Source organism: Candoia aspera, chromosome 1 (assembly GCF_035149785.1).
Source record: "Candoia aspera isolate rCanAsp1 chromosome 1, rCanAsp1.hap2, whole genome shotgun sequence".
Lineage (NCBI taxonomy): Eukaryota > Metazoa > Chordata > Lepidosauria > Squamata > Boidae > Candoia > Candoia aspera.
In genome coordinates, this window is record NC_086153.1 from 303,071,196 (window position 1) to 303,087,080 (window position 15,885).

The following is a 15,885-nucleotide window of genomic DNA, read 5'->3' on the forward strand; positions in this document are numbered from 1 at the left end:
TTCTCAATTATATTAATTATACTACTCAAGACACTTTATCAGCTAACCCCATTAACATTAGTGAATACAACTCATGCCCTTTTCCCTTTCACCAAAAACTTTATTTTTAATTGACTTTGATTCTTTTATGGTTTGCTTCAAGTCTAACAATGCAGCAGATTAGATCTATTTATGAAATGGCTAGAAAGAGGGCATTTGATAGAAATGATGATTTCTCCCCTAATTTAGATTAGGGGTAGATGCCTTACCCTTTAGAACCCTTGATTCATATTTCAGCCTGGATAGATTACTTATTCTGTCAGCTAGCTTCAATTGCACATTTTTATTGCATCAGCATAATTTACACTAATGCAACAGTAAGTTTTTTTTTTTTTTTTTTGCAGTAGCATTTATCAGGATTAAGAATAGCAACTAGAACTAAGTATGTTTGTTAGAAGTGTGAAAAAAATAGTGGGGGGAGCATGATCTAATCTCTATATGTGAAAACAGTTCCATCCCTGACTCCAGCATTACAGTGATGGCATTTGTTTTAGAAAAGCTAGAAAATACCATTTTACATTTCTGAATAATGGCATATCAATATCAATATCAAGAACATGATTAAAACTTAAAAGACAAGTAAGACAGACTTTACATCAGCAATTCTCAACATGGTTGTTTCTTAGACATGTGTACTTATTTTCTAAATTCTCAGGAAGAAGGTGGTAGCAAACTATCTTAGTGCCGTTGTCTAGAAAAAAAATCATGGATAGGTCCATTAAATCATCAGGAGTCAACTTGCCTTGAGGGCAAGTTTATCTTTTTATTTGTGTCCGGTTTTACTTGCAACACAATTCTGTGCAATTCTACTCCAATGAAGGATTCATTACATTCCATGAGGCTTATTCCCAGTTAGGCACACATAAGCCTACAGCCTCTGAATATGTTACTCATGAGTAATAATAACAATTTATTAATTTTTTATGCTGCCCAACTGCCAGTGACTATGGGTGGTTTACAAATTGTTAAAAACTTTTAAAACAAAATACAATACAAAACAAAACAAAAAAGGGCAAAGATGGCAGAGATGGCAGAGATAACAAACCAGATGGGGAACAAAGAAAAGAAGAAAAGGGGGCTTTACTTAGGCTTGCCAAAGGCCTGGGCAAAGAGCCAGGTATTCAGGGCCCTTCAGAACCCCAGTAGAGTGGGAGCCAGTTAAATCTTGGGAGGAACCTCTTTCCAGAGGACAGGCGCTGCTACAGAGAAGGCATGCTTCCAGAGTCACAACAGCTGGCATTGTTCAATTGAAGGAACCCAGAGCGCATTGTTGTAGGTATAAATGCTTATCCATGATGAAAAGAACTCTGCCAATGGATCTGCATTTATAGCCTCGCAAGAACCTATCCCTCTGATGAAACACAGAATGCTCTTCCAGGATACATACTCTGCTATGGACCAGAACAGACCATTTCAATGTGTTTACGTCCGGGAAAGATTAGGTATGGCCTTGTTTTCACAGGAAAGAAAGCTCTCTGTCCCCCAAAAGCTATGTCAGTTCTGGAGCTCATACGTACCTAATTCTGACAATTCAGATAGACAAATGAGGAAGGAAGGAAGGAAGGAAGGAAGGAAGGAAGGAAGGAAGGAAGGAAGGAAGGAAGGAAGGAAGGAAGGAAGATCTCAGTCTGAGTAGCATTTTATTCAGCCTACTCTAGGATGAGAACAGAAGAGGAACAGCTTAAAGGTGTGGAATAGATAGAACTGATGTCTAGAAATTCTGGGATTTGCAGGTCTTACACATCTGCAGTGTACTTATTAGTAGAAGGCTCTAGAACATGTTTGGTCTAGTGGTTAAGGCACCAGGCTAGAAACCAGGAGACTATGAGTTCTAGTTCCACCTTAGGTATGAAAGCCAGCTGGGTAACTTTGAGCCAGTCACTCTCAGCCCAACTCACCTCACAGGGTAGTTGTTGTAGGGAAAATAGGGAGGAGGAAGGAGTATTAGGTATTTTCCCTGCCTTGAGTTATTTATAAAAATAATAAAGGTGGGATAAAAAATATTTTAAAAATAGTAAATGCTTTCAGGCTTGAAATAATTTTAAATAAAGTTGTAGACCATCTTTAGGCCTGAGTGAAGCTCTGAAAAAGATTTTTTTTTTCTTTTTGCTGTAGTACAAAGCACCAAATCTCCTTTAACAATAAGCTTCCCCCTATCCACCAGATATGAAATGTTACACTACTATTATGACTTTTTAGTGGTCTTGACTTGGTTCTTTTTAATGGATTGTGAAATTTGTTTTATTTTCTGCCCAGCTTTTATAAGACTGCCCAATGTAGATGGGCAGCCTTATAAAAATGATAAATAAATCAGTCCTGCTCCCCCTCAACAACTGAGTGAATTCCTCCCCTTCTCCACTGTTGTTTCCCAGCAAACACTAATTCGCCACCAAATTTGAGAACAGAGAATTTGGGCGGACCATTTTCAGGAGAAGGTGTTATTGTCCAACTGTAATGATTACCTATTCTAAACACCATCAGACTCATAAGCAGGATCACAAAGATATCTGATTTATTAAAGAATAGTATGCAGGTTCACAAAGAAAGCTGAGAATGGAAAAAGCGCGCCAAATGCAAACTAAAAAACCCTCGGTACAAATGAGATCCCTCCCCCCATAGAATCTTCCCAGGCTCACAATCCCAGGTGCTCCTAACGGCTTCTGCTGGTTCACGGGAAAAGTCCTTGAGCAGAGCACATAACCCAAACACATGCCATTGAAATGAACATAGATACAGAGCTTGGCACAAGGTTTCACAGCAGCTCCCTCCCAACAGAAACGCGTGTCAGCACCATGGCATGTGAAACGTTACAATGTACACTGCACATTGAAACAGTGAACATGACATACTGCCCCCCAAAAGAAAGAAAGCATTAAGCGGAAGGTTTCAATGGGTAAACCAAATGGAAACAGTTAACTAAATCAGGAGCATTAATGTGGCGAGCAGGCACCCATTCAGGATGAGGAAAGTGTGTCCAGCGGATCAGGTACTGGAGGGTGCCTCGAAGCTTGTGAGAATCAACGACCTCCTTGACCTCAAAGTGCTATAGCCCATCAATCATGATCAGAGCAGGAGGTGGAGGTTGGGGATGCCAGCGGGAAGACTGGTGGACAGACTTGAGCAGGCTGCAATGGAAAACAGGGTGCAAGCGTTTCAAATTGTGAGGCAGGTCCAACTTAACAGTAACTGGATTGATAAGACCAACAATAGGGAAAGGACCAATGAACTTGGGAGCAAGCTTCTTCAAGGGCTGCGGGGATTTGATGAATTTAGTAGAAAGATAAACCTGATCCCCAATTTTGAAATCGTGTTGCAAAGAACGTTTATCGGCTTGAAACTTGTAAGCAGCCTGGACATCAGCCAAAGCCTGTTGAATCACCGGCCAGGAATCAGCCAGCTTAACAGCCCAGAACAGGACTGGGGAGGGGTTTGTGGCAGCTCAGGGATGGGAACAAAGTCATGACCAAAAACCACATGAAAAGGGATTTGGCCAGTGCTCTGATGAACAGCATTGTTGTAAGCCACCTCAGCAAAGGGCAACAAGTCCACCCAATTGTCCTGATGGTAATTTATGTATGCTCTAAGGAATTGTTTGAGGGCAGAGTTCAAAACCTCTGTAGATCCGTCAGTCTCAGGGTGCGACGAAGTGGACAACGCCTGTTTGGTGCCAATCAATTTTAAAAATGATTTCCAAAACTGGGAAGTGAACTGTGTCCCGCAGTCACTGATCAAATGGGAGGGGCTACCGTGGAGATGGTAGATGTGGATGAGAAATAGGCGGGCCAATTGCAGGGCTGGCGGGATGGACGCACATGGAATGAAATGGGCTTGTTTGGAGAAAAAATCTTTTACAACCCAAATGACAGTTTTCTTCTGACTAGGGGGTAAGTCCACAATAAAGTCCATAGAAATCTTGTCCCAGGGATGGGATGGGCTGGCCACTGGCTGCAGAAGCTCCTGAGGTTTACCCCCTTTTCGCTTTGACATGGCACAAACAGGACAGGAAGCAACATAGTCCTTTACATCATGCCCTAAGGTTGGCCACCAAAATTGGCGGCGAACCAAATGCAATGTTTTGACAAAACCAAAGTGTCCAGCAAGTTTATCATCATGGGAACGCTGCAAAACATCAGCCCTTAAAGTTTCAGGCACATAAAGGCGGTGTTCCACCCACGCTAGACCGTCTTAAAAAGAAACATTGTCTCTATTAGCTAGTAACCAAGTGTCAGATTTCAGTGCCTGGAGAAAGTCCTTCTGTAACTGACAAGGAACTTGCATTTTTCGCCTCCCAGACGGGGCTGGGGGCAGGGTTGCCTGTGCATGGGTCTGGCTCCGGGTGATGGCAACCAAGCCCAGTTGTGGTTCAGTAAGAACAGTTCCCACTATATCTGCCATGTGGTCAGAGTCCTGAGGTGGCAAAGCATCGGCCAGAAAATTTTTCTTTCCCGGAATAAATTTTAACTGGAAGTTAAAGCAACTGAAAAATTGAGCCCAGCGAATTGTTTAGGACTGAGACACTGGGGGGTGCAGAGGGCTTCCAAATTCCTGTGATTGGTCCAAACCTCAAAAGGGCATTTAGCGCCTTCCAGGAGGTGATGCCAGGCTTCCAAAGCAGCTTTTACAGCAAAAGCTTCTTTTTCCCAAACATGCCACCGGCGTTCAGTTTCAGAAAATTTTCTAGACAAATAAGCGCAGGGTTTTAAGTGATTGTCAGAATCCCTCTGTAACAATATAGCCCCAACTGAGGAGTCAGAAGCATCAACTTGGACCACAAAGGGGCATTCAGGATCGGGGTGCTGTAAAATAGGCTCAGCAGTGAAGAGGGCTTTTAACTTCTCGAATGCTGCCTGGCATTCAGGTGTCCAATTCAGCACTGCCCCAGGGTTTTTCACCTTGCATGTCTCTCCCAATCCCTTGGTACATAGCAAGTCAGTAAGGGGCAAAGCAATCTCAGCAAATCCCTGGATAAACCGCCGATAATAATTACTGAACCCTAGGAAACTTTGTAGTTGCCTCCGGGTGCAGGGACATTCCCAACTAAAAATTGCCTGAATTTTTTCAGGGTCCATCTCAATGCCTTTGTCAGATACCCTATAGCCTAGATAGTCAAGTTGGGTTTTGTGAAATTCACATTTGGAAAGCTTGGCATAAAGCTTGGCATTTCTAAGCTTACTTAACACCTGTTTGAGAAGGCGTTTGTGTTCCTCCTCGGATTCAGTGTTAATGAGCACATAGTCCAAATAAACCAGGACCCCTTTAAACAAATGATCATGTAATACTTCATTAATCAATTGCATGAAGACTCCAGGCACCCCTGCTAACCCAAAAGGGAGGACTTTGTACTGAAATGAACCCAATGGGCAATTAAAAGCAGTTTTCCACTCATCTCCAGCTTGTATGCGGATGCGAAAATAGGCTTCACGAAGGTCAAGCTTGGAGAAAATCTTGCCCTTTGACAAATGGGCTAACATGTCTTTCATTAGTGGTAGAGGATATTTGTTGCAGATCGAGATGGAATTTAACCCTCGATAGTCCATACAGAGTCAAAGTGTGCCATCTTTCTTTTCCCGGAATAGCACAGGGGCCGCAACTGTGGAATTTGCAGGTTCAATAAACCCCCTTGACAGATTTTTGTCAATAAAGTCCTGTAATGCCCCAAGCTCCTTCTGAGTCATTGGATAAATTTTTGGCTTGGGCAATTGAGTGTTAGGAACCAACTCTATGGCACAATCAGTTTTCTGATGAGGGGGTAACTGATCTGCTTCCATTTCTCCAAAAACATCTGCAAAATCTTGGTATCGATCAGGCAAGCCCTCTAAACATGCCAAACTAGGGTGCAGCATGGCAATTGCAGCCCTTCCAACCTCCGCTCTTGAAGCCCTCTCTGCAGCAGGGGCTTGGTAAAACCCATCCTTAAAAGTCAGAGTTCTGTGTTCCCAATTTATATGGGGGCTTCGATAAGTCAACCAGGGAATTCCCAGAATTACTAAGGGGTTGCCAACGGGTGCTACCATAAATTTTAAAGTCTCATAGTGGCTGCCCATTTGCATTGTGACAGTTCCAGTGAAATGCCCCCCCCCCCCGCCGTTGAACCATCCAACTGTGTGAAGATCAAAGGCTGCTGGAGGGGGAAACTAGGCAGGTCCAAAGCAGCAACCAGATCAGGGTGAATCAGACACCTGGAACACCCAGAGTCAACTAAAGCCCAGATCTCTGTAGTCTTTGTGCGGGAGCCCAATTTCACTTTTACTGCTAGATTGGGACAGTCAGCACTCACCATAGCATCTTCGCGCCCATCCTCCTCCACCTGCCCGCAGGTGCTTTTCATGGCAGGTGGCTGGCATTTCCTGCCAGCTCCTTAGAGTCGTCTTCAGCCTCTCCCAAGAAGTAGGGTACTTCTTCAGTGTCGGCCACCCTCTTGGCTGCCGTCATCCGCCGCGATGAGGGTGGCAATTTGGCCGGCAGTTTGCCCGCTCAATCTCCAGCCTTGGCTTTTGGGCAATCAACTGCTCGGTGCCCTTCTTTTCTGCATCAGAGACACTGACCCTTTGCATAGTGCTGATCTCTCTCCTCTTCCCAGGCTCTATAGCCTGGCCGGGTAGCAGTTGCGGCACTTCGGGGTCCCTTCATAGTGGCTGGTTGCTTTTTAGGTCATTTGGTTTGGATGTAGGTATGCTGTAGGTATGCTGTCAGCCTTGCCGGCCAGACAGATCCATTCATACAATGTCTCTGGGTCATCTCTACACAACGCCCACCGCAGGATGTCCCTGTTGAGTCCTTCTTTAAATCGTTCTATTAAGGTTGACTGAGACCAGTCGGGGATTTTCCCAGCTAAAGCCTTAAACTCCAGGGCATAATCAGCTACAGACAGTTGGCCCTGGATAAGATCCTTCAGTGCCTTTTTAGCCCTTGCCTTGGCTAGAGGATCCTCGAAATGCAGCTTTAACGCCCACATGAATTCCTCGAAATCCTCAAGCTCAGGGGAGCTAGCCTCACTTAATTGAACATACCAGTCAGCCACTCATCCCTTCAGCTTGGTGGCAATGGCAGTTATTTTAGCCTCTTTGGAAGGGAAGCAAGGTCCAAACTGTTTCATATAACTTTTAGCATTAGTGAGGAAGAAAGACAACTTAGTTGGATCCCCGTCAAACTTGACAGAAAAGTCTTTCACCCCCCTCCTATTGGAGCTGAATTAGTGGCTGTTTGAGTGGTTGGGCCCCAGGTTACAGTAGTTCTCCTATCTTGGGGTGAGGACACTGATGGACAAGCTCTGCAGGGTGGAGATTCATCCTGGCTCCGTCTCCGTCCCCGCTCCACCGGTGGTTCAGGTGAGGGGATGGAGGATGATTGCGTGGAGCTGGACTCTCCTTCACACCTCAGCTGCCCCCCCCCCATGACAGACACAGGGCTTTTAACATGTACTCCATCAATTCTAATTTGGCCTCTACCACTCTTAGCCTTTCAGGGGTTTGAGATTCCTCCCTCCCTCACGCATTAGGCTGTCTCCCTTCTAATACTATGACGTTTGGGGTCAGCGGGACCCGATACTTCCAGGACACCCAGGACGTCCCTGGCTGGGGTTCTCCCATTTCATCCCAGGTGATCAACTCTGTGGGCTATTCGCTGGGTGCCGGTTGCTCTGGTGCTCTCCCATCTTCGGATTCCTCTCCCTCAGGGCTGGAACTCAAATCCAGCCATAAACCTGAAGGTTCTGGGGTGAGGCTCAGTTCTCCGCTCCTGACCGTTGACTCGGGCATCAAGCCAGTCGGCTCCTCAAGTCTCTCGGTCGTGGATTTGGATTTGGCCATTGTTAACTTTTTTCCCTCACAAGAAACTAATCTTGGTAGGAGCTAACGGTACAACTTTGGTGATTCTCAGCTTTATGTAATGATTGCCTATTCTAAACACCATCAGACTCATAAGCAGGATCACAAAGATATCTGATTTATTAAAGAATAGTATGCAGGTTCACAAAGAAAGCTGAGAATGGAAAAAGCGCGCCAAATGCAAACTAAAAAACCCTCGGTACAAATGAGATCCCTCCCCCCATAGAATCTTCCCAGGCTCACAATCCCAGGTGCTCCTAACGGCTTCTGCTGGCCCGCAGGAAAAGTCCTTGAGCAGAGCACATAACCCAAACACATTCCATTGAAATGAACATAGATGCAGAGCTTGGCACAAGGTTTCACAGCAGCTCCCTCCCAACAGAAACGCGTGTCAGCACCATGGCATGTGAAACATTACGATGTACAGTGCACATTGAAACAGTGAACATGACACCAACAGTCACTCAAGGCTTGGTAGGGATTACATTAGCAGCACTGCTACTGAAAAACCACAGTGAATAGAACTGTAACGTGAGATCTTCCCTTGGGTTTAATGGAAGCATGGGAAGACCAAGAAACAGGAGACTGCTACAGAAAGGACTGCACAATGAAAGATAAGACATCCACACAGATATCTCTATCTAAACAGGTATAAGAACTTCACACATCACTCATGAGCATTTCTCTAATTCTCTTCTCCTTTGAAAAAAGGGTTCCAAAGCAAATTATCTTTCATCAAACTGAATGATGGAGGAAAACACAGGATAATTTCTCTGCTTGGAACTAATTCTGCCTATCAACCAAGTTCTTTTTTTTTTTACTTTTGAATTACATTCCTCTCTTGACTTAGTTAAATGTGATTGCTTATAATAACTACTTAAACCCTTACTTCCTTAGCAATAACCTATATTTGTGGAACGTTACACTAATATTGGGGCTCAGTAGGTCCCATCTTTGCTGACCATTAAAAGGGGATTTAAAGATCCATTTGATTTCCTGTTTTTTTTTAAGGCATTTTCTGGTTATATGACCACATGCAGTATAGCTTTTAGCTGTAGTGATTTGATGTTATTGTTTATTGGACTAGATGCTTTGCCTTAGTGTTACTTCTGCTTATCGATTTAGGCATGGTGATTTAGGAGTTTAAAAATTATTTATATTGAAAACTTCAGGAGGCAGTTCAGAGCAAAATGAGGAAGAAAGGGCAGAGTCTGATGGAGCAAGAAGTCTACCTGCAGTGAAGCGGAGGTCAAAAACTAATAAATCACAGACAAAGATATATTGTAATATATGAAAGAAGAGGTAGGGTTAGGAAGACCAAGCAGCACCCTGAGCATAAGGATAAGGAGCTGGTGATGGAAAAGACAGGAAACCAATGTAAGTTTGAGGACATAACCTGATTAAAATGAAGCATGGTTTTGGCAGCAAAGGGATGAATAGACAGGGACAATAGAAGGCCAGAGAAAAGATAACCAAAGCCTTTTGTACAGGGATGTGGGATAAGCTAAAAGAGACCTATTTTTGCTATGTTATAAAGGGTCATCTAAAATGTTTGGGCCAGAAGCTTATGTGAGGAAAAGGTTTGGAAACAACATATGATAAAGCATGGGAACTAAATTCTGAAATTGTACCAAGGGAAGTTGTTCATTTCATGTAGGAATATAGTATGTTGGTTATAAGTTCATTAGTAAAAGATAGGTATTTATCTTTTTTATTAATAGCAATTCTTACTATGGTTTCAGTATTCTAACTTTCTTGAAGACATATTAACAGGTTGGCATATATATTTACTTTATTGTGTGACCTCTTCTTCCAAAACATGCTAAACACACCAAGTATTGTTTAAAGCTAGCCTGGTCTTTGAGTTTCGACATACACATCTTTTCCAGTTTGGATGTGTTTTCTTCCTGTATTACATTATAGCTTTATACAATATTGTTGGAAAGAAAATCAGTCTTTAGGTGCCGCTGTACATTTTTGCCCAAAAGTAGAATAAAAACAAACAGATGTCTTCTTGGATAAAAGTACAGGAAGTAATGAATAATTCTGTATTTATTTGGAAGTATGGGGTTTTTAAAGAAAAGGTTTTTTGTCACTTTTTAAAAGATGTCCACTTTTACCCGTGCTTTTTAATATCTGTGTGGGACCCTCAGCTTGTGCTATTAGACAACATAGGGAGATCTACAGAGTAGTACATAACTCAGTTGAACACAAATTGGTTTAATTTGCAGATGACATGCTTTTGTTTATTTCTAAACCTCACACTACTATTCTAGTGTTGATGCAAATGATAGATGTGTCCTTATCTTCCTATCTTCTTAGTAAAATAGCAGGATATTCTATTAATTGGCCCAAATCGGGATTGATGCCAATAGGTGAAAATTTGGTTACCCATCCATTTAAGAAATATCAATTCTGCATTTGTACCAGATCCATTAAATATCTTGGTATGTGTATACCAAAAGATATAACTCAGTAACATGCAATATAAATAAAATATAGAGAGAGGTCTCTTCAGATATTGATAGATGAGAGTCATTAAACCTCACCCTTTGGGGAAAAGTGAATGCTCTCAAAATGAATATTATTCCCAGATTAATTTATATTCTGAAAGGAATTCCAGGAATTCCATCTGGAAAATATTTTCAGAAAATAAATTCTTTGTTTAGAAAATTTCTATGGGGTTCTTCGATTCTGAGAATATCTCTACAGAAAATGCAATTACCAATTAATGAGGGAGGATTCGAGTTTCCAAATCTGGAGCTATATCATCATGCTTACCTATTGTCAATTATTAAATAAACTTTGGAATGTACATATATAGCACCTTTGGTTGGATGGGCAGCATTAGGATCTAAATACACTAGACAATTATGTCAGAAAGTTATGGAATATAATGTCTAATAAAAAAAGTTTTGACCCTTTTTTCCCATGTTAAATTGACTTTATGGGGAAACCCAACTTTAAAAATTGGGAAAAAGATGGGGATATGGAAAAATTGGATGGAAGCAGGGATATTGACTTTGGACCAACTGATAGATGATGAAGATAATTTTTTAATATATGCTGTGTTAAGAGATACTGTAAATATCATCTATCAGATGCAACTCAATGGAAATATTAACAGTAACAACATTGTTTGGACCAGCAGCATTTTCAGCATCTTAGACACCTGAAATACTAGAACAATTTGTTAAATCCTTTCCTAATATTAGTTTTTATAGATATTTGTTATCAATAAATCAATTTGATATTCAGATGTTAAATGAGTGGAATAAAGAATTAGAGGTTCCTATATTGCCTAGACAATGGGAGAGTGTCTTAACTTCTGTAGCAAGAGTGTTGATGGACCTTACACTATGATTTAAACAACAAAAAAATAGTATTTAGAATTTATTGGACTCCATTACATTTGTATAGAAAAGGACTATCTAAGACCACTTTTTGTTGGAGATGTAATGAGGACAGTGATTCTTTAAAATACATGATTTTACCATATTGTATACTTAAGTTTTAAGAGAAAGTAGTGGAAAGTAGTCATAAATATGACTATTCAACAAAAGCTAAAATTTTCAGAGGATAATATTCTCTTGAATTACATACCTAGTACATGAAATTTGACAACTGGAAAATGTAAATGGATTCTTCATGCCCTTACTATGGCTGAAAGACTGTTACTGCAGCATCAGAAAGATAAATTTATGGCCCCCTTCATTCAATGGATTGAAGACCTGATTACACTTGCCACCTATGAGCAGATTGCCTATAGATGTAGACTTTGCATGGACAAGTATATTGAAATATGGAACTCATTTATACAAAATACAGTAGGTTTAAAAAGAATGATAGTTACACAAGTGTATTAGAAATTAATATATATGTACTTGAATAATATTTACATTAGATAGATATATATATAGAATTGTAACTGTTAACTAACGAGCACAAGATATGCTCTTGAGAAGGTTTCTCGTTGCCCTTTTTCTCATCTGAGATGAGGGGAAGATACAGGGGAAGGAAACCTTTGAGAAACAGCAAGATAGATTTTGGCACAGGATACATTTAAAGAGAGCTACAAGACAAAATTATATTGGGAAGACTATAACCACTGACCAGATCAGTGTGGCTACCAAATCTAATGCATAGATATTCACAACAGATCAGCCACTTCAGGGTCCCTGATCTCCCAACTTAAACAATTTCAGGAAACCATTGAAAGTGATTGAGGAAACAAGAAGTCTGCCAATGAATGCTGAGGAGAGTAAGGGAGGTTGCATTTGCCCCATGTTAATCATTCAAGAGGCATCCAATTACTTTTATGCTGGAAGAAGCTTGTCTCTATACAAGGTTGGCTCCAGGCTTGTGGCTGGCATCTCCTTTAGTGATCTCACTTGAGTTCAGCTGTCTATATGAAGGCAGTGTTCTAATACATACATACATACATACATACATACATACATACATATATATATATATATATATATATATATTTCAGGGTGCTACATTAGCCTTGTAAGAGAGATAGGTAACCTCAGGTCTTCTAGAAATTTTCAGCTCCCTCAGTCCCAGCCAGCATGGCCAATGGCATGGAATTGCATGTGTTGTCAAAAGACATATGGACGGGCTATGTACCCAGGGTCTGGATCCAACTGCTTGGATTGCCAGAACAGAATGATAAACAGGAGAGGATCCCTGGCAAGCATCAGTTCTGCCCCTGTCAGCTGCTCAAAGATGCCAGATGTTGAAATCAGCCCTGCCCAGGCTCTTTTGCTGTTGATTCAGACTTTTGTCTTTCATGAGATGTTAGATGATTTCTTTCAGCCTTTAGACAGATGAAAGCTACAGGATAAAACTACTTGCCTTGAACTGCTCAAACATATTCCCAGGCACCATGCTGATCTGATGATCATTTGTCAGGAAGAGCGGTTCCAGTGTTCCTTAGAGATTGCATTGAGCAGAGGCAGCCTTACAGATTGTGCAAAATGGGTGTTTGTCTTCAGCTGATCTCATGCTGTTTCTATCTAAAAGCAGAACAATTTTACTTTAGCCTCTCTTTTGTGTACTTGCACTTTTAGAAAGACATGTTTTTGTGCTCTTTCTTGTCAATGTATTTTTAAACACATCCACATGAGAGTTGAAGTGAGCAGACGGAACCTGTAACCTTTTGGTAAAGCATGAAGAACTGAGTTTGCCCTTAGTATTTTTTGCTTTAATTTTTTATTTTCTTTCTTTCTTTCTTTCTTTCTTTCTTTCTTTCTTTTCTTTTTCTTTCTTTCTTTTTTCTTTTCTTTTCTTTAACATGTGTGCTACTTCTCAGCATCTTGCTGTTTACTACAGATATACAACAGTGGAAAGTGAATAACAAAAGTAAAAATTAAAAGTTTCTTTCATGTAACTTTCTCCAAGACCATCAAATATTAATCAAAGGAATAAATAATAATAATAATATTAATAATAATAATAATATAAGTTTAATTTCTTTCTGATTTTTGTTCTTTGAGTTCATTGCATGTGGCTTAAAGTAGGGACAGTTAACCTGCAAACCAGATACAGGCACCCAGCCTCTTGCTGGGCCACCATGAATAACACTGCCAACATTTTGGGCAAATCTTTTTGTGTGCTTTTGTCAAAAAGGGACAGCCTTCAGTAGACACAGTGAATCTATCTTAATATTAATAAAAACAACCCCTTCAAATCCCAATACGCTGAAATAAACATTGATAACTCTCTGTCTCTATGGGACAGAAACGGTATCTCTATGGGTATCAGAAACACAGTAGACCTGGATCAGGCAGGGTGCCCAGTATACAGGGATGCTGAACTTTACCTGACCAAGGGCTGCAAATGTTTGGGAGAGGTATATCTGGGACTACACTTCAAAAATGAGTGAATCCAAATAGTGGGTGGTGTTGCTGGAATTCAGAACATTCCTGGTTCTTTCAATCCCTCCTTACAAACCCCTTGCAATATAATAAAGTAATATATGATTCATTAAAATAATTAATTTTCAGAAAGCCCTTTCAGACCAATACACCTGTCTGCTAAAGTTTACCTGCACCGAGTTGGGCTACGTGGGTTGATGAATTTAAGTGAAAGGTGGGTGATGTGATTTCTATGTAAGTGCCATAAATGTTTGCATACCAAGCTATATTTGCGTTTGTTTTCTATTCATATCTACATCTAAATGTTTAAATATTATTTTGATGTTCTTCAAATGGTTTTTAAATTAAAAAAATATAGGCTGGAGCAGGAGACTTTCCCTGGAGTTTTGACTTCAGTTTAACTTTCAAAGGAACAGCTATGTTATGATTGGGATTTTACAGATCATCGTAACCTTGGCTAGATTTAAGACCAACAAAGAATGGTGCTGCTGTGGATATGGGCCACTTCTGAATAGCAATTTACATGAACCTAATGCTACCAATCTCCTGAAATCTTAAAGATAAAGGCCTTAAAGGCTGTGACTTTACTGTATTCAGTGTGACAGGATTTCTGTCAGAATAGAGATCCTGCTCAAGAGGATATATTGAGACTTAACTTATAAATATAACTTATTTTCCTTCCTTTTAAGAATTTGATAAAAGAAAATAGCAATAAAAGTAAATCGCTAAGAAAATATTATGAATACAGGAATAATTTCCATGAAAGATCCTCATTCCTACTGTGTTACTGCTTTATTCCTTTGAAAAAATCTGTTCCCTATAATAGGAAAAGAAGCAGATAAGCAAAAAGTAGACTTCTTTTTCTTCCCAGCCTCTTTTTTTCCATCAAAAGGTCAGTTCACACCCAGACATACACAGAGACAGCTACATCTTGAATAACTAAGCTTTTCTTATTCTGGAATGCATATTTTGTGTATGAAAATGATGAAAAAGGGCAGTTCTCAAGAGCTACCATAGCTTAGGTTCCATATTAGACAACAATAAGTAGTTGATGTAGCTGACATTGTTCAGCCTTGTAATTGTGTTGTTAAGAGAAAGGAGGTAGGAAAAGTCTAAGGGTTGGCATTTTCCTCATGGACTTCATTTCACTTCCACCTATGATTATTTTTGCTTGAGGCAATATGGAGATTTGCCACCAGGCAGGAAAGATTTAGGTTCAAATCCCCACTCAGCCATAAAGCTTGGTGAGTGACTCTAAATGAGTCAATATATCATTATCTAATGTGCATTGCAGGGTTACTGTGACAATGAAAAGAGATAGTAAATTATGTTGCTAATCGAGATGGTCCCAGTGATTCTTGCTTATACCCCAGAGTTCATGTTCCAGCAGCACCAATTCATGTGGCAGTGAAGATGGGGATTTAAGGAACGGCAAGTTGTCTCATTTTGCTTTAAAAAAAAAAAATCTGAAATAAACCCAAGACAAATAGGTATTGGAGAATGGGTTCTTCAGCAACCCCTTGATTTAGGGACAAATGCATCAATTCATTTCAATGTCTCTATTTTTTTTTCCATTGTGCCACTTTTTCCCCATTTCATCCCATTTCTACATAAAAGCATATGTGAAAACCTTGCACTTTTCTTTCATGCCCATTTTTCCAAACATGTGAATTGTATATGCAGTTTTACCTATCAAGCAGTTTGCAAGCACTTTGCCCTGATGTGTAATGCATTGTGTAATTTCATTATCAGATAGATAGATACAAAGACTATAACTGTGTGTGTGTTTATAGACAAACACACACACACACACACAGGACATACTACACTTGCTTTGCTGCTGGGAATCTCAAGGTGGCACAAATGGATGGGGTTTTCCCTCATTGTAACTTCACAAAAATAACTCTGAAGGTAGACTGAGGGGTTTCTCAGTTGCTGTGAAAGTTATATTGGAGCTAAAGTTTCCCAAAAAGGAGTAGTGATCATGTCAACAACAAGCTGCCAAAGTCAGGTATCCCTTAAACCATGGGAAAGTTGAGAAGAAGTGCTGGTTTAAACCATAGCAGATATAAGAGGGAACTTCACTCTCACACTGGCAGAGGATAATCAACTGCTTAAAGGGGCTTCGTTCTCGCATA